Genomic DNA, 21,019 nt, shown 5'->3' on the forward strand with positions numbered 1-21,019 from the left:
ACATCAATACGGGTTTTCATAGATGATTTTTGCATCTATAGCTCACGAGCCCTTCATCTAAGCAAAGTCTATGATGGCTTAACTAGGCTACAAACCCTGGGTGGCCAACTCAACGTGGACAAGTGTCACATTGGTGAGAGCAAGGTCACTCTCCTTGGTCATGTAATTTCAGCAAAAGGAATCGAGGCTGACCCCAGCAAAATTCAGGCTCTGGTATCTTTATCATCTCCCACCACCGCCAAGCAGTTGGTTTCTTTCCTTCAGAAGGTAAGATATTTAAGCAGGTTCATTCACCTGCTATCTCAAGTGGTCCTTCCCCTACAACAACTCACCCAAAGGGATGTTTCCTCATGGAGTGAAGAGAATGAACAGCAGTTCACTGAGGTAAAGAAAGTCCTATCTAAGCTTCCCACTATTTCACCCCCCAAGTGGGACGAGCCATTCTATGTGAACCCTAGTGTGGGAAATGATACTCTGGGAGTAGTACTAATGCAAAAGGATCCCAAAACTTCTTTCATGCGCCCTATTTACTTCTCTAGTCGAGTCATGACCCCATCAGAGAAGGGATTCACCGAAGTAGAACACATGGTTCTGGCACTAATGTTTGCTACTATGAAATTCCGCTCCTATCTCTTGCCTAGACCATTTGTAATCCTGACAATGGAAGAGGTTTTTCCTTATGTAATGCGACACATGGATGTCTCATCTAGGATCTCAAAGTGGCTAATTAGACTACAAGAATTTGATTACACCATGCAAGTAGAAAACTCTACCAGGGCTAGTCTAGCAAGAATTCTCACTCATCGCCACTACGAGAAGAAGCTGAAGGTCAACACGGAAGCAAAGGAAGGAACACCAGATAAAGAGAGCCCTAAGCTAGAGAGAGCTCACTCTCTTTTCTTTGACGGAGCACACAAGAGAACAATGAATCAGTCTGCAGTAGGCATGGTCATTTTCAATGAACAGCAGGAAAGAGTATTCTCCATAGGGCAGTTATCACACTCCCACTCTAACAATGAGGCAGAATATGCAGCCCTAATCCTTGGGCTGGAACAATGTATTTCACAAAAAATTCAGCGCTTGAATGTATTCAGCGATGCTTTGCTTTTGATAAGGCAGATAAATGGCACCTGGGAGTGCAAGAATCAGGTTTTACTTGGTCAACTTCGCCAAGTTAAGGACCTTCTGAAGAAGTTTGAAGCGGTAAGACTCTTCCACATTCCAGAGTAGAAAATCAAGAGGTAGACGCACTAGCTAAAGAAAGGATACAAGATGTTCCCATAGGAGCAATCAAATTAAAGCTACCCCTCTTTCAAGGCAGTGACGCTATGCCTGATATCATCAGCTTTCTAAATACAGGGGAATGTCCAACAGGACACACTAAAGGCCAAAAACAATGGATGGTAAGGAAGGCTACTAGGTACCGCCTTATAGACGACCACTTGTATTGTAAGGGCAAAGATCAAATTCTCAGGCGGGTGCCAACCTCCAGTGAAATCACCGAGGTAATCTCAAGCTGCCATGACGGCGTCTGCGGTGGTCATTTTGCTCTAGATATCACCAGTAGGAAGATTCTACAGGCAGGATACTTTTGGCCTAGTTTGAACAGAGATGTAAACCATTGGTGTAAAACATGTAAGGCCTGTCAAGTGGCCAGTGATCGCACGCTAACCTACGAGTCCCAAACCCCTATCATTTCATATGGTCCGTTTGAGAAATGGAGAATAGATGCAATTGGTCCCTTACCAAGGGCCCAATTAGGTAAACTGTACATCATTGTGGGGGTAGACTACATGATGCGATGGGCAGAAGCAACAGCCACCACCCGCATTACAGCTCAAGAGGTGGCAAAGTTCATTTTTGAGCATATCGTTTGCCGTTTTGGCACTCCTCTTGAGATAATATCAGATAGAGGACCAGGATTCAGAGATGATGTGGTAGGAGAACTGATGAAGAAGTTAGACATCACACGTCGGCATTTCACACCATACTATCCACAATGCAATGGTCTGGTAGAGAAGGTAAATGGAATGATTTGCAAGATCATCACAAAACAGGTGAACAACCATATAGGAGATTGGGATAAACATCTCATGGCAGCTCTTTGGGCCTACAGAACAACGTTCCGAACATCACTAGGTTTCACCCCTTTCCATCTAGTTTATGGGAAGGAGGCAATTCTACCCATTGAGGTACAAATAGCCAGCTTACGAGTCTTTGCCAGCCAGACCCACCGTCTAATCGTAAACCTTAGAAACCACATCTTGGATCTAGAGAGACTACAACTGGATAGGGAAGAAGCAATCAATCACTATGCGGCACAGGCAGAATGACGCCGACTCACTTTCAATCAAGGGCTTAAAGAGAAAGGACTGGAAAAAGGCATGTTAGTGCTGCGATACGACAACAGATTTGATACCAAGAAGGACAAGAAATTTTAGTCCAGATGGGAAGGACCATTCATCATCAAGAAACGCTACAACAATGGCAGCTATAAGCTGATGGAAGCAGATGGGAGAATTCACAAGACTAGAGTCAATGGATGGAGACTGAAGAGGTACTTTCTTAGGTTTGACCCAGAATTCGTGCTACACATTCTAGAAGAGGGAGAACCCTCTAACTCTACAGCTGAAGAAACTGAAGAAGGGCTAGAAGGATGAATGCCTCTAGACAAAAGAGAGAGGGCTAATGATAGCCGGCTTTTGGAAAATCAAAGAAAAAAAAGAAAAAAAAAACTCGTTTCACCCCCCCCCCCCCCCCCCCCCCACTCTCAGTACCCCCCCATCGTAACTCATCTTTCCCTTCCCGCCCCACGGGCATCAGATAAAACTCTCGCACTCTCTCCCCCCCCATTTTCTTTACATACCCTCTTCCCCCTCCTTCCCCTCCCCCTGATTTACCCTCCCCGGCCAGGTAGAAATTAAGAAGAAACCCCCCAACCCCTCTCTCGTGCTCCCTTGGTATAAGCTGCGTGGGACCCCCCCCCCCCTCTCTTCGGCCCGCCAATATTCCCTCCCCCGACCCCTCCTCCCTCTTCCCCACCCGCTCGCCTCACCCTCCTTCGGCTCATTCCCCCCCCCTTCGGCCTCATTCTCCCCCCCCTGGCCCGCAGATATATTCGCCCCCCCATTGACTTAGTTGTCATTTGTCCTTAAGCCCATGCAAGACACACCACCCTCCCCCTCTCCCTCTCACCCACACAAACCCATGCCCCGCCATACCCCCTCTCTCCCTCACTCTCCCTCACACACTCCCTCTATCCCTTATCACCTCACCCCTCACCCTCCCCCTCTCCCTCTCACGGCACGGCAGCACGCCAAACTCTCTCTCTTTCTCATCCAGATGCCGCCATCGCGCAAATCTCTCTCTCTCTCTCTCTCTCTCTCTCTCTCTCTCTCTCTCTCTCTCTCTCTCTCTCTCTCTCTCTCTCTCTCTCTCTCTCTCTCTCTCTCTCTCTCTCTCTCTCTCTCTCTCTTGCGGCAGTAGCGCTGTACACACACACATACACACACCCCACCACACACCCTCCCCCCACCTCTCCTCTCTCTCCCATGCACAGTCCGCAGCATACCCCGCATCTCCACAACACTCTCTCTCACGCGCAGTCCGCAGCCCACACACCCACACACACGCGCCTTGCGGTAGCAGTTGAAACACACACACACACACACTTACACACACACACACACACACACACACACACACACACACACACCTCCCCCCCCTTTCCTTCCGCCATGCGCAACAGTCCGCCATCCGCCATAGGAAAAAAAAGAAAAAAAAAATATATATACATTATATAACTCCCCCCCCTTTCCCGTGTTCCCATGCACGCATGCGCACATACATATACATATATGCACTCACCCGCAAAAAAAAACACACACACATGCTCCCACACTCACATACATACATAAGCACATGCATAAACGCTTACGACATCGACAAACGAAAGAAGAAGGATCCAAAGCACGCACCGCCAACGACAAAAACAGAAAATGCGTCGAAGGCATGCCCCGGCCGACTCCGGAAAGAAGTATGCTCGACACCAACGCACCGGCAGCTCGCCATTCGACGGCAACACGCAACCTCGATGCCATCTCAGTAATTTTAGGTTATTTTACCATTATCTTCAGTTTTCACCCAAGCCATTGTAAATTTCCCTTTTGTAAATATCCTCTCTCTAGGTGAGGGTAACAAAGGCCCACCTAGAGATTCCCATCTTTTAATAACCTCCCCCAAAAACAAAGCAAGGGTCAACCACACCGGGCCCACCACTTGCTTTGTCTCCCCGATTAAGATTACCCTAACCACACTGGGATTACCATAATCCAAGCAGCCAACACCTATAAATTGGCACTGAAAGGTCACTATCAGGGGGGGGGGGGCAACTTATGTGGAACCAAGCATTGGGTAGAGTGTAGTAGGAGGGATTGACACCATCACCATCACCATCACGGGGAGAGGGTTTAGGGTCTTGTGTGTTGGGTTTGCCTTGGAAATTGCACCATGCGAAGGGACTCACACCCATCTCTCGACTCCAATGGTCGATGCACACACGTATGCACGCTCTTGGCAATGAACATTTGCAGTCATTGAATCTCCCTAGAGAACGCACCAGGTAGGTTGCACCATCTCTTTCCCCTACCTCTCTACCACCACGGCATGCCACCTTGTAAATATTGCAGAAATAATTCACCCTCACACCCCCGAGGTTGTTTTCATCAATTGCGAGTGTTCTCTCTGTGTGTGTGTGTGTGTGTAGGCTTGCGGTGTTCATATCATCGTGGGCTTTGCGTCCTAGCCGCTCAAAGCTAGGTGGTGCCCCTTGTTCGCTTTACCGTGGCAGGCTCGAGGCGAGCCATTCGGCCCTTGACGTTTTAGAGGCCGTCGGGGTCTAGGGTCCGCTTTGCGTCCGTCAGTAGGATGCTACCAATCTAGTGGGAGAGTGAAGCAAGTGCATTTCTCAAATGATGATGAAGAAGTTGAAGCTATTCCTAGGAGCTACTATTCACGAAGTGACTGGGCAAGGGATATTACAGAAACTTTGTCAAGGTAGGTGATCTTAAAGAGCCATTTGTTGCCTTGATTGACCATGGTTCAGAAATAAACATAATGTCAAAGTGTCTCTACAACAAGTGCAAATGGTCGATGGACACAGATCATAATGTCAAAGTGTCTCTACAACAAGTGCAAATGGTCGATAGACACAGATCATGGTTGGATGGTAAAAGTGGCAAACAATTCATTCGATGAATTGTATGCAGCATGTCCAGGTGTGAAGGTGACAATAGGTGATGTAAAGATTGACCAAAACTTTTTTGTACAGGATACATCTTCGTATCATCTCATCCTTGGACAGACCTACATTGTGGGAGTTCGAATGGAAACAAAGGTAATGGACGATGGTTCAACATATGCTAGGATACGCAGAAAAGATGGTAAACGTGATGTCCAATTTCTCACACTTTATGTAAACCATGAAAGAAATCGTGACAACCTCAGAGATCATCCTCTACCAAAGGTGAGCAAAGAGTTTCATGACCATAGGGAAATGATGGGTTTTGGCCAAGTACCATTGTAAAGCGGGATTGCAGTAGTATAAGAAGAAAAAGGGTCTTGCCTGATCCAAAAATAGGTGAAACTTTCTCAACGGGCTCCTTGGTAACAAGGAATGGATCAATATGTTTTACAAAACTTGAAGATTTGAAGAGATGTGAGAGGCAATATGTACATAATGTACAAATAGGCATGAAAGAGAGTGGGTTGCTAGAGCCTACTGGAAATGTTTTGGGTTTGTGTGAACAAGTTTCTTTTGTAGATACTATGGGTGAGCTTGATGCTATAATGGGATCTAGTTTGCATCTTGAAAATGAAGCTGTGGAAGTTTTCTCTATGGAAATGTATCAAGTAATAAAATCCTTTAAAGAAAACCAAACAATTGGCCCATAAGTCAATATTGAAACTAAATACAAGAGTGTAGCAAAGAAGGTGAAATCAGTAGCTTCACCCTTACCACCCAACAACAGGGAAAAGATTGAACAGGCTTCTTTACAACCAAGTTTGAGGAATCCTAAAAAGATTGGGCATACCTTCACAAAGGAGTCTTTCCAAGAGTTGCAGATTGGTCGGGAGGAGTTTCTAACACAGGAGGAGACAAAGTGCTTCAAAGGAATGATTTCAAAGCATGGTAAGGCCTTTACATTTGAACCACGTGAGATAGGATGTGTTCATCCTTCTATTGTAGCTCCTATGGTAATTTTCACAATACCTCATGTGCCTTGGAATCTGCGGCCTATTCCAGTTCCAAAGGCTCATTTGCCAAAGTTAGTAGAGCTACTGAATGAGAAAATCAAAATGGGAATCTTGAAGCCTTCTTGTACTCCATACTCAAACAGGTGGTTCACAGTTCCAAAGAAGAATGGTTCTCTACGCTTCATCCAAGATATGCAACCAGTGAACAAGGTGACACTTAGAAATGTAGGTACAGGTCCAATTGTGGATGAGTTTGCAGAGGCATTTGCAGGGAGGTAAATCTACTCAATGGGGGATTTCTACTCAAGGTATGATCAATTTCAGCTTGCAATCAAAAGCAGAGACTTGACAACCATGAGGACACCTTTGGGTTTGGTAAGGATGTGTACCTTGCCACAGGGAGCAACCAAAATAGGCCTCATTTGCATTTGCAAGAGTGAGAGAAAGACATCTGTAGCTTCCTTGCGACCTAGAGCATGCTCCGATTTTTTGCTTATTCCAAGCCGTCAGGTCTACCATTCGTACCATATTTGACAGGTATGATCTACCTACCTCCTTGACATGTTTATGTGAGTGGCATAACACAAAAACCACCACACAGTTTACACAAATCAAAATCAAACCAAAGATTTTGCAAAATTTTCAAGGCTAATAGGGGGGGGGGGGCAAAAATGCTCCAAACTCAAAATAGCTGGGCAAAACAACAAGTCAAGTGCTTCAAGGCTCCATCATTAGAGTTCAATTTGGTGGTGAAACATGGAGCGTGATCCATGTTCCCTAGTTTCCAAGCTTAGAAATAATTCTCTAGGTAAGTGCCTTAATCCCTACCAACACACTTCTATAAAGATAGTAGGGAAAGTGTTCCACTATGGATTGCGATCCATGCCCCCAACATCTCAGATTTGGACTAGAAGTTGCCAGCAGTTAGATTATATCTTGGGAAGATCAACCCTAGAATTTGGGTGAAATTAGAAACATTTTGATCACAAAATCCCAAATTCCATGAATATTGTAATCCAAATGGTCATTTTGATCCAAACCAAGGAAAAGTGGTGCAAAACCCTAAAAGTTGGTGCCTAATCACTATAAGAACAACATGCTATCCTACAAAATTTGTACGGTTTGGCTTCCAAAAATGGATCGTGATTCATGCCCCCCACATGCCAAAACTATCACTTTTTAATCCACATGTTCCTTAGAGTTCCAAGAGCACCAAGAGAGTGAAGAAACTCTATAGATTTGAATAAAATTTAAGATTTGCGCCTTAAGAGTATCTAAGTGCCAAAAGTAAGGGTCATTTTGGAAAAAGACTTTGAATCAATACTTGGAAATGTTTGCATGCTTAAAGAGTCAAAGAGCAACTAGAAAGTGCTTGGCAAAATTGTATGAAATATGACATCAAGGATAGAAGGATCAATCAAAGTCAGATTGATGTGAAATTCAAAGGACAAGTGGACATAGAGGTGTTAACCAGCTTCAAAGCATCAAATTAGGGAGGGAAAACGAACACTTATGAACCACAAAATTGCAACAAAGTGGGATCCAAGAAACAACTATGGTCAAAGTCAAAAAAATATGGCCAAAAACTAGGAAATTGGATTTACTTAGTAAATTTAGACCTGCATTTGAAAATCTTCCACCAGTGTGCTAGGATTAGCTATTAGGATACACCCCTAAATTGGGTTAACTTAGTAAATTTAGATCTAAATTTGAAATAATTTCACCATTGTGCTAGGATTAGCTATTAGGATACACCCTTAAATTCTTAACCCATTCTATAACCCAACATGGATCGCGATCCATGTACCTTTCCCAGATTTTTGAACCAAAACCAATCCCTCATGACCCAATGCCATTTGTAGTCTAACCCCAAATTTTCAAATCATTTGAAAATCAAAATCCTTATGAAAATCCCTAAATTCTCTAAGTCTGTAAAAAAATTATAAAATTTGACTTAATGAGCAAATCATTGATCCAAAATCCCAAAAGTTTGCACCCATAGCATCTAATGATCATGCTGAACTTGATGGTACCAAGATCACTCAAAATAGTGTTCCAACATGGATCACAATCCACGTACCTCTAGTCTAGAATTGACATGAACTAATTTTTCCTAGTGCTTATAGTTGACTTAAACACGTTGGTGAAGTTTGGTCAAATTTGGATCTCTTTTGCTTAAGTTATGCTCATTTTTAATTTTACGGTCAAATTTGTGCTAAAGAGAATTTTTGACAACTTTTCAAAGAATTTATTGGCATTAAAATGATAAATTTTCTTAGCAGGATGCCTCACAAACATGCATCAAGGGAACACAGATGCACCATATGAAGTTGTCGACATCTTGTCCAATGGGAAAGCCCAAATCATAGATGAAGAGTTGGAATAAATCCTAGCAAATGTATTCATTGCAAAGTTCCAAGCAACTGATGGAACTAAAGTGAAGGCCACCATATTCCCCAGAGAGCTGTGGACACTCCATCAGAAGTCAGAGGTGATGGATAGTGCTAGATGTTTATAGTTGTATAAAATTTTTCACCTACCACCATGGGGCAGTGAGTTCCAGAGTTCTCATGAGTTAATGTCAATCATTTAGTACAATGGAGATGCAGCTCTCACCGACAAGGATGGGGCTAAAATGCAAGTCAAAATCATAAGTGATATTATTTTTCAGGCACTCCACTTGTTGTTGGGACATCATAATTTGCTATTGAAGACCAAAGAAAATGACAATGACAAGGCCTTCATCAAGCAGCAAGGACACAGGCTGACATATAAAGGCATGATTTACTCAAAGACGAAGCTTTCATGCCTCTCGATACACTAAACCATTATTGCACTTGGTAGTGGTAATGGAAATCGGCTTATGAGAGCGTTGATTCATCAAGTGTGGCCTTGACAGCTATATTTTAGTGAACTTGGTCAAAACTAACCTTAAGAGTAGTGAAAAGAAGGGATGCTATATGAATGTTGGACCAATGCTCACATGTATTGCTTATCAGGCTCTGGGCATGATAGAAGACCTCCTAGAGGCAAATTCCTAGCTAGATCTTCTCCATAAATCAAAGCACAATATCAAAGCGATTGGAAGCACTTCAACAACACCAATAAAGAGAAATACCCACGGCTCAAATTCTCGAGTACCAACCATAGATACTGATGCAATAGAGTCATATATTGATTTCCACAGGGAGATCAAGAGAAAAGAGGACATCCCATCTAAATTCCAAACAACCAAAGAAGGAGAAGAGATAGAAATTCCTCTCATCAAGAAAAACAACAACAAGAGGAGTACATTCCCATGACTAAAATTCAAAGATCAGTGGAAGAAGCTCAAAGGATGAGATAGGAATGACTGACAAAGAAATTTGAAGAGAATACAAAATCTGTGGAAGCACAATAAGTTTCCTCCTCCTCCAACTCCAATGATTTGGAATTGGATGCAAAACTTGAGTGGCTCAAAGAAGAAAGAAGAAAAACTGCTAAATTTGACCTTAAATTGGTTGGTGCTACCAAACAAAGAATCCACCAAGAGTTAAAGCACAAAGCAAAACAAAGAGAGGAGGAACCCAAGAGACAACATACAAAAGAATTGGATTCAAAAATGGACTTTCCTTGCAATCCATAAACACAGCATGAGGAGACAACTCTTGAAAGAGAAACTACAACCAATGTAGTAGAGGGATCTAGGGAGACTACCTCTCTTAAAGCACCATCCCCACCAACTACAACTGTGCCTGATGAAGGACAACTGATGAAGGAAAAGGATCTACACACCCTCTCTCTCAAGATGATGTCATGTCTGAACAAAAAAATCAAGAATCTTATGAACAAGAGGCTCAATACTTTGACTTAATGTAGAGCCACTACACTTAGAAGAGCAGCACCGGGCACAAGACAAGGTTGCCACCACACAAAGGTTTCCTCCAAAAATAGAAGGACGTACAAGGACATCACAAAGGCAAGAGGACCAAATAAGAAGATATGCACCCTCTCTGTAGCCAACATATGAAATAGTGGCTATGCAGATAGTGGAGAAGTTTGATCTCAGAGAAACACTAGGCATGATAGAGCTTCAATTTAATTTTCACAAGATGGTGATCAAAATTTGAGTAAGGGAAGCAGAAGATGCTAAATTAGCCACAACACAAGCAATCAAGAGATAGTACATCTCAGATAGCTAGTGGAAAATCTACAAAAGGATAAAGAAAAGCTACATACAACTCCTAGAAAAGAAAAAATTATGTTGAAAACATTTACAAATATTTTGAAAGAGGAATCAAGGTAAAAAATCAACTACAAGTGGAGAAGTAAGCACTAGAAGAGAGTTTAGAAAGGGAAAAGAAGAAGTATTTAAAACTTTGTGATTCATATGATGCGGTCAAGCACACCTCTCAACCCTCCTCACCAATCAAGACGTTGCACCATTAGCCTCAACTTCTCAACCCTCAACTTCTCAACCCTCAACAATAAGTTTTGATGAATTTAAAACACTAAAGGCTGAGCTAGAGCAAGGAAAGCTACAAAGACAACTATTCATGGTGGGCATGCTCACAACCAATGTCCAGAAGGAGTAGCAAATCAAAGAATTATAGGAGCAACTCACCAAGGCCAAGTGCTGGATTTGGGCAAGACATCACAAGCACATGAATGTATGTCAGCTACCCAAACCACATACATTGAGTTTGAAAGCATAGACCAATTACCTTTAACTGACCTACCTGGTACTTCAACCATGGGAGGTGCTTATGACATAGAAGAAGACCAACAAGAAGTGGATGCTCAAGAAGAGCTCAAATAATGGCTAGCAGACATGCCAATGGTGTAACTAAATAATACATGGCATATGAACTCAAAGTTTTGAAGTCTGCAACACTACTGATGATAAAACTAGGTCAGAGGACAAAAAACTTCGGCCATGACATGTTGGCACTACCCCTTATGAAGCAAGAAGCCATCCTATGGAAAAAGAAGATGCTTACAACCTTAGAGCTCATTGCACATGGAGACTATGAAGGGGTAGCAGTTACCAAAGAGTAGCTACTCTTCATCCTTGAGAGCCAACCTTTATGGAGGAAAAAAATGGTTCGACAAGCGGCCTCAGGATGAGACTTCCAAAAATTCTCCCCAATACCTTTGAATCGATCCCATTTACTGTCCAATACCAAGAAGTCGATTGAGGGAGACATATGCAATATGAAAGAGCAGGAGACCAATGGTGTTAAACTACCCTATTCTTGTCAAACTTGCACACAACTTCAAACCCATCAAAGGATATATCCTACACACTCTCAGAGCAACAATAGCACTACTGCAAGATGTACCATACCTCGCATGCCAAATGACATGCAAGATAGGAAGGATGATAATCACTTTCATAGAATCCTTTGATGACATTGACATAGTAGAGCATCCTTGGGAAGTCTTCCTCAAAGGCACCAATCTCATCAATTGTGGGAGCTGTAGATAGAAGCACTATCAAATAATTTTATCATGGGTATGTATGCCGCGAATCATGTTCTTGCCTTTGCACTACATGCAGGCGTTTGATGAGGCATTCATGACAAGCTTTTTTGAGATGGATTCTAACATATTCAACACAATGACCAAGCAGTTGCAAGCGTGCTATATAGCCTGCCAAATAACCTGACTCAATAACCCTCTCAAAGATTTATCTATCAAGGCAGGCATCATGGAAAGAGCAATTAGGCTTAACAAAGTCCTCAAGTCCTTGGAGAAATGTCAATTTTATTATTGATGATCTTCTAGAACATGCATGAGAATGTACATTGGCTACGAAGGGGGGAGTGTTTGGCCAATGTAGCTTACGGGCACCCTCTTAGTTAGACACACATATTGTAAAGCAAAACTTTGAAATATTGTATCATATTTTTTGGAAACCATGTAAGTGAGCCATGTAATTTGATCCTAGAGCTATAGGATTTTGAGCTGTAAATGTTTGATGATATACTCATAGCCCAGAGTAGCGGGCCATTAGCCATTTTGAAAGCCTTTGGAAAATAAGAGCTTTTTATGAAGTGGCTACACAATTCAGATTTGTAATCAATTTTTCTTAGGATTGTGAAATCTAAATTTGATTTCAAAAATTGCATTGTGTTCCTTGTCTCTTAATATTTCTTTCAAGTGTAAGCACATTAAGTTCCATTGTGGTTTATGAAGGAACATTTGTGAGCCTTATCTTCAAGTTTGAGTGTGTAAATCATTGTTTTTTGACATTTTGACCATAGGACGGTTTTATTACGCCTTTGGGAAACTTGTTTTAACTGTATTGTTACAGTTTTTATGACATGGTACATGATGGATTGTGATTTTGGTACCTTGTCAGATTGCCACCAAGATTTGTAGACATGTTTCCTTAGACCTAATATAGCTTCTCTAGTTTCATGGCTATCTGAGTCCGTTTTGAAATGGCATGATGATCGAGAGACGTAAGATAGGACATAGACATATTTTCCAATCTAAGTGCGGGTGATTGGCTATTGAGTTGATGCATTAGGGAAAACTCTCAAAGGGACCCTATAAAGAGGTTTGACTTTGCCTAGGCTTGTCCAAAGTGGACAACCCGGTGAAGTACATAAACGCTTTGTCAAAACCCTATCAACCAACATATCATTGGAAAGATCTTAAAGGAGGTTCTAAATCCCCAAATTTTGAGTTGATTTATAGAAGTTATGGGCTCCCCACTGAAGTTAAAATGTGGGGAGAGATTCCATTTATAAGAAGAGTTGTCACATCAAAAAATGGAGTCTTCTAGAATATAAGGAATCTGATAGCATGCTATATATCAGTGGATAGATCTCGATGAGTACATTCTAAATCCAAAATGTCCGACAAGTTTTGATTTCACTTGTAAAAAGTTTACCATGCGCCCGTTTTGGACAAGAGAGAGAAAGTCAAAGTCCTTATAGGGCCCCTTTGAGAGTCCAAATTATCTCTAATGCATTTTCTTGTTATGTTTACTTTTTGAGGATTGATACCCTGAAAACGTCTTTGTGCCCCATCCGAGTCAATTCCATGAGTATTGACATGAGTATGTTAGTGCCAAATAGTCACGCTCTAGACATTCGTTGCGGCGACCCGCTAACAATCTATAACACATAGCCAAGATCTACATGCATCACTAAATATTGCAAGCAAGGGGGCTCTTTGTAGAAAATTAATGCTAATTGAAGCAAGGAATATCAAAAATGTCACAACACTCAAACATAAGGTAGCATTGAAGACTTTCAAAGATTGGAAAAGAAATGGAGTATGTGGGAAAAAGCAAGCTTCAATGTTAGCGCATGAAATTACAAAATGTTGGTAGATCCAAAAGAAGTAGCATAAGTGAAAGCTAGGAATAGGTAGCACAAGAGAAAGAACGAAGAGTGAACCTTGTGAAGAGTGTAAAGTACACACAGAGAGATCAAGAGAGACTTTCTCTTGGGTAGAGAGAGGAAGGTGTGTATGCTTTTGATGTACGTGCATGCACACATAGATGAAGAAGGTTGCATGGGCAATATTGAGAGAGAGAGAGAGAGAGAGAGAGAGAGAGAGAGAGAGAGAGAGAGAGAGAGAGAGAGAGAGAGAGAGAGAGAGAGAGAGAGAGAGAGAGAGAGAGAGAGAGAGAGAGAGAGAGAGAGACTAGATGCGTGCATGGATCTTCAATGAAAGAGGGAATCAACCTGGCATCAAACTGGAACAAGGGAGAGAGAGATATTTCCAGTACTAACATACATCTTGGATTCACTTTGACACTTAGTTTTCTCCAGATTGTGTACTCTCCACACACACACACACACACACACACACACACACACACACACACACACACACACACACACACACACACACACACACACACACACACACACACACACACACACACACACACACACACACACATTCACACACAGGTTCTTCTTTGGCATCAAGATTTGGCACTTCTGCACAATGGAAAAAGACGGCATAAATTTACACCAACCTTGCTCACATGGTTGACATTGACACCTATTTTTCTTTGGCATCAGAGTTTTGGCTATCGTCCAAGATCCCCTTAGCTCAAACAATCTTACTCTCTGGATCGACTCTTCCTCAACACTCTGATAGCTCTGACAACTCCTATGATATTTTGGAGTGGATTTTTGAAAACGATTATGGCTCTCAAATGGAATTGACTACCATGGATACATCTTGGACATCACAAGGCTTCCTTATCTAGATAATACTTTTCTCGAGCACAAATTCCAGAGTATGTATGTATTTTGTGGTTACAGGTGGTTGGTTATTATTTGTTTTTTATTTTTGATCGACGAGGTTTCTGGTCAATGAGGTAGTGTGTCATATTGCAACATATATATTTTTTGGTTGACAAACGTTCCAGCCAAGACTTTATGCTCACAAATTTCACTCTTCAGTATGGATTATGTGGCACATATATTGTACTCATGTATGAATGTTTAGATTTTTCAGAGAGATGTAATGCATGAATTTGTGTGGTTTTATTATCATGTATGATATATACAGATACAAGTGAGCCTATTATAGCTTGGATTTTACAAACTCATTGATGTTAAGGCTTTGGTCAGGTGGAGTTGTCCAAAAAGCTACTCGTGTGGGAATGAAATCCATTGCCATAGATTTGGTGATTTATGTATGCCCACTGTGGATTTATGAGTGAGACGGTTTTTCTTGGATAGGCTTGTGCATCTTGCTTTGATTGAGAGGTTTTGTATTGCTTCTCTTTTTTGTAGGTTTTGGAGAGCCATATGGTTAGGTTTGGCCAAGTGTATGACGACTTATAGATAAGTGACTAAGTTTGTTTAGGCACATTGCATAGTTAGCTTCAAAGGTTTTGTATGTGCCACATTATTGGCGAGTCTTTTATTTGAGATTTTTCTCCGCTGCCAAATTTTTTCAAGGTTCTTGTCATAGTTTTTATGTATTCATGGCTTAGTGTCTAATGCTATAATGGTTGATTTACTTCCACTTTGATAGAGATCCAATTTTGACTCTCACATCCACACGTTTTGTCACTTTTGGACATACATTAGTGTTCTTGTATCCACTATTGCAAGAGTGAGATTTGTGTATGCTTGTAGTAGCTACAACTTACACGTAGTCATAGGTTATAGGTTCTACATGCTTCTAAGTACATGTTTATGAAATTGTTGAATTTCATAGCACTATTTTTGGGATGCGTAGCTAGCATTTGAGAGATTTTTGTCTTAGTCTTGAGTCTTTGCTACTTGTTATGCTTATGTTATCACTCGGCACTTGACTACATGTGGTTTTCTGCTGGTGTGATGGAGGTTGGATACTGGTTTCTATTATCTTCTGATAGAGCTACACATTGAGATACATATTGCGTATGTATTGATCAATTCTATAATTGTGTAGTGGTTAAGGTAACGTCTCACTTTGCCATCTTCAATGGGGTTTATGGTTAATATTTTGATTCAAATTTTGCTCAATCTAAAGGGGAGGCTTTGTTGGTTTCCTTCTAGGAATTTTTTCCATAAAACTTTGATGCATAAGCATATTTGGGATTCATGACATTCATTAGTAGATATGTGTGATGTGCTAGAGTCTACATAGATGACTCGTGAGAGATAAAGGTCATGTTCATGCCCATACTTGCGTTGTTGGCATCGTGGTCGTAGGGTACATTAAGCATCATTTCTTTCAATATATGAAATAGAGCAATGATGTATGAGAGATGCAGAGACACTTTGGATGTATGCCAGAGAGGTGGCTTAGTATGCCGATGATGATAATTTCATGTTTACTTCTAGCGTTCCTCTTGTTTATATGTCTAGTACATGTGACATTTCTTCCTGTTTGTTGCTAAATGAAGATGTAATCTTCCACATCACACCATGTTTAGTGCTTTAGCAGTTTCTCTAGTGGAAGTCTTGATTGAGTGCACTTGGACAATGGTTAGCACTTTAGATTGTGGAAGTAAGAGATATATGTATAATATTGCCTAGTGATGTATCATATACACTTGGGCATGTCCTTTAGGTTCCTCAATTGAGACATAGTTTGATTTTAGTGAGACAATTAGCAGATTGTGGGTGTCAAATACTTCTTAGATAGAAATCTTTCTAGATGCATTGTAAATCACTAGCAATTTCCAAGGGAGCCTGGAGTGACTTGGTATATTTTATGTATGTATCTGACATACAAAATGACATAGTCTTGATTTTGTTAGTAGCATGTGATGAGCAAGAGATGAAACGTGTCTCAATTTTTCAATTGAAGGCAAATATGATCAAGAGTCAAAGATTTAGCTATGCAGGATATACTAGTATACTTTGTAGAGGCAGCAATAGAGTGGCAGATCTCTAGTGACACATTGGGTATCATCAAACAAAGGGAGGTAGAGTAAGTCTGCTCCCCGGAGACATAAGCAAAGATGGAGTTTTTTTATATGCTCATGCTAGAGGTTGATGAGGTGATGTTGAGACACATAATTCTACCTATGGATGACAGGATGTAGTGATCCAATTGTCAATGATGAAGCATGTAATGGAAGATGGCTATAACATTGATTGTAGCGGAATTGAAGTAACAATAGTGAGCATTTCCTTAAGAGAATTCTTAAAGAGAATAAGGAGAGAGCTTGATTAAAGGTAGCAAAATGAACATTATACCTAGCTAGCTTGGCATGAACAATACTTGTAAAAGAGCGAGAGAATTAGAGAAATTGACAATAGTTGAGGACCGAAGTTACTTGGAGCCAGACCTTCCTCCAAAAGGCATTTGTATTATAGCTTCTCCCTTGAAGAGAGACTTGGTACAATACATATTTTGTGTTCCTTGAGACCTTGTTGATGCCATGAAGATGGGAAGCTTCATGCACCAGTATTACGCTCGTAACTAACTTGCAAAAGCATTAACTTATCCTTGGCCTCAATCCCAAGACCTCAAACACCTTCAACAGTGAAGAGAGATAGCAGGGAGTGAGGGAAGGGAAGAGGAAGGAGATTTAGCATACATGAAAGAAGTAATTTCCTCACCATAGATTACTCTTGGAGCTTAGCTTATCATAGTAATATAGATGGTAGAGAAGATGAAGCTTGACTCTTGGTTGGATTTGCATTCCATAGCCAAGAGGTGTTGGTGTAGGCTCTCTAATTCTCAAGCTTGGAGAAGGAGATGGAGTTCTTGCTCAACACAACAAGAGAATGTATGAGTGTGTGTGTGTGTATGAATGTGCAAAAGGAGGTCTTTTCCTTGCCTTGGTCGACCCCTCTCTCTCATTACTCAGGCTTGCATCCTATTAGCTCATGCTAAGGCTGGCCAATCACAAGCTATGGTCAAATCAAGAAATAGGGGTAGTAAAGTGTCCTTATTTTCCCCTTTGAGAGAGATTAAATAATTAATTACATGCATCTAAATTCTCATTGGACCTCCCTGTTGGTGTTGCAGCCTACGGGGGATGCCGCCTTTGAGGCATGGTGTGGAGAAGATGTAGTAGAAGAGGAGCCTGCAGAGAAAATGAGAGCGAGAGAGGGTAGAAGTCGACACAATAGAAAAGAAAGACAACGCTATATTTTTTCATTAAAAGCCTTTTACATATATAAATGCTTAAAACTTTCCATGCAACTGTCCATGCATACTAAACCTGGATTGGAGTGTGTAGTACTTGTTGATAGGATGTATTCCCACGGGGATTAGACATAACAATAGATGGGCTTGAAAACCCAACAATCCCCCCCTCAAGCCCGAACTAGACAGACCCTCTCATGATATCTCGAGTTTTTGGTGTACTCGTCAACCGTGAGTTTTAGGTTTTCTCACAACCAAGGATTTTTGGTGTATCCATAACCTGGTGCTAGGTGATTAACCCCCCCCTTGAACAGATAGGGTGTAGGTCAAAAAATTAGCTACCAAAAGTGGAGTTTTTGGTTCACTGCCAAACCTTGGGTTTAAGGTGTACCCAGTAACCTCATGAGAAGTGATAACAACAGGTTGAGAACTGACAAAATGGGAGGTCTTACCACTTATCTTTGTGGCATTGTCTATATCCCGTAAAAACTTTGATACGATGGCAACTGACAAGCATGACAATTACTGACAACAGAGAGGCTAAAACAAGGCTTTGAGATTGATATTGACAACATACCAAATTTGAAATAAAACTATGACACTGAACATGTAAAATCAACTTTGAACTCGGCGGATTGTTGATGGACCAAATGTTTGAAAGAAAAGCTTCTTCTTTCTTGTGATTGTCGATGTGATTGAGCATGTCGTAAAGCTTGCGTGGCACTCGGAACATGCCTATCAAGCCAGGAAAGACTCTGTCAAATAGGTCTTCAATACCAAATAGATCTTCGTCTTGTCAGTTCTGCCGTTGCTTGCATGTATTAAGCTATTGTAGAAATAGGTTTTAGAAGCAGAAGGGTTGACAAGATCCATCCACAATTTACTATTCTTGAGCTAGCACGTCTTCAAGTTTACGAGTCAATAGGCTACTAATCTGAGCACGGATGGGGTTTCTTGACTGACCTTATGTGTGAACTTTAGCTTTAATAGGAGATTTTTTTTAAATCAAACCCTTTTAAAAAAATAACGATTCTGTAGTGTGCAAACAATCGACTCCTTCCTGGAAACCAAACGGGTCTGTGAAGCACCGCGAGCAGCAGTAGGGGTTTAGGATGGCACCGAAGTAGCCTCCAATATATGGCGTGGCTCACAAGCTTTGTGCTCGACTTCTCTCTTGCCTGTGGTTGCGCAATTGCGGCTCTGTAAACTGTGACCTCAGCACCTCCATCTTTGCATGTGCCTACCTGCAGCGTCTCAAAACACCTTTCCTTGCCTTGCCTTGCCACAATCAACCAACAATGCTTTGCTCACCTTCCCACAGCCTTTTGAGAAGTGCTAGTGCTCTGCAGCGTTTCAATATGTTGCTACGACTGCCCTGCCTTTCCAGTGCGAGGAGCACCAAGCCTATGGCTATGATACCAGTTGTTGGTGTTGCAGTCGGGGGATGCCACCTTTGAGGCATGGTGTGGAGAAGATGCAGTAGAAGAGGAGCCTGCAGAGAAAACGAGAGCGAGAGAGGGTAGAAGTCGACACAGTAGAAAAGAAATACAATGCTATATTTTTTCATTAAAATCCTTTTACATATATAGATGCTTAAAACTTTCCATGCATACTAAACCTGGACTGGAGTGTGTAGTACTTGTTGATAGGATGTATTCCCACGGGGATTAGACATAACAATAGATGGGCTTGAAAACCCAACACTCCCTAAAGGCCATCCAATAGGATTTAGGCACACCATGAAGGCAACATGGCTAGGAGCTTGACATGTGTCCTTAATGCCTCTTGAGTCTTGGGCTTGCCTTGAGTGTGTGTGTGTGTGTGTGTGTGTGTGTGTCTTCTCTCGCATGACCCTACCTTTAGGGCTTTCCCCCTCCTTTGTAGTGATCATCTTTGACTTGAACACCACAAGCACCTTGGTTATCAAGCATGACAATCACCTCAAGCACCTTAGTCATTAAGCACAACATAGCACCTCAACCACATGCCTAGCTTTCCTAAGGTGTAGAGTACCTAAAGGTCCTAGGTCTAAGGAATTTTAACACTAACCTTTGGAGGTCTTTAATGAAGCTAACCCTAAGGTATTTTAAGGTACATTACCTACTCATTGCTTTTTGGTAGACCATCTCCCTTTTGTTAGTTCTAGTATCATATGCGAGGTTTCTCTTTACGGTGTGCAATAACTTCACCTAGAAAGACAATGTTTGATGGTGAGCCCACTTCAACAACATCACACAAAATCATCATATTTGAGAGAAATGGTTTCATATAATTTTGCTTGGGAGAGAATCGAGACATGAGCAAAATACAAGTACTGTATTCGGGATAGTAAAGAGATGAAATCATTAAAACTTTTGATTCTCCAACAACTAATTGAACTCTTTATTTCCATCATGAGGAAATTTGCTAGCCTAGGCACTAGAATCATACTAGAAATAGATGCAGTAACAATGAAAAATAGAAGACTTAAAAAAAATTTATATCCCATTGTTAGCAGCAAGCTAACTCGGATCACATTTTTAGGAGCTTTCATTGTAAAAACACTTATTATTTTGATGAATTGGAAATATTGTAACTCCTATTTTCTGGATAAAGATTGTAATTGATGAGCCGGGGTTACAAGCTTCTAGATTGTATCAACATATCTTTAGTTAGAGCTCTCAGATTAAGCCAATTTTTGTAAGTTTTTCACAAGTTTTGGGTAATAGAACACAGCGTGAGCTAACGGCACTTACTTCTCTCCTTCTCGCGCTTCCTACTCCCTTCCCAATTGTCACATTGCAATCACGTCTGTTGTGTTGCAGCCACAGGTAAGAGCTCTATGCATTGACGTAAGCACTTTACGATATTTCGTAGCTTTTGGTGTCGCCGACCCGTGGTATAATTTTGTCAGAAGTAGGAATTTAAGCTTTAAAATCAAACACTAAGTATAGGCGGGGTATTGGGACATCATCGCTAAGCATTTAGATGCATTCTAGGTCGAAAATGACTAGGTAAAAAACTCACTACTATTAATTATTGCTATTTTTGCACTTGACCTAAAGTGAGATTTGAGACCATAAGCATGGTTTAGGTCTTATAAACATGTCCTAGAAGTTTCATTACGTTTGGATGTCGTTTGATGCTGTAACGGATGTGATTTGTTTGCCGATGAGCGATTGGCTTTTGGTGATTTCAGTCATTTGAGTGTAGCTTGAGTTAGATGTGAGTTGTT

Source organism: Adiantum capillus-veneris, chromosome 8, assembly GCF_014529385.1.
Source record: "Adiantum capillus-veneris isolate H3 chromosome 8, ASM1452938v2, whole genome shotgun sequence".
NCBI classification, from domain to species: Eukaryota; Viridiplantae; Streptophyta; class Polypodiopsida; order Polypodiales; family Pteridaceae; genus Adiantum; species Adiantum capillus-veneris.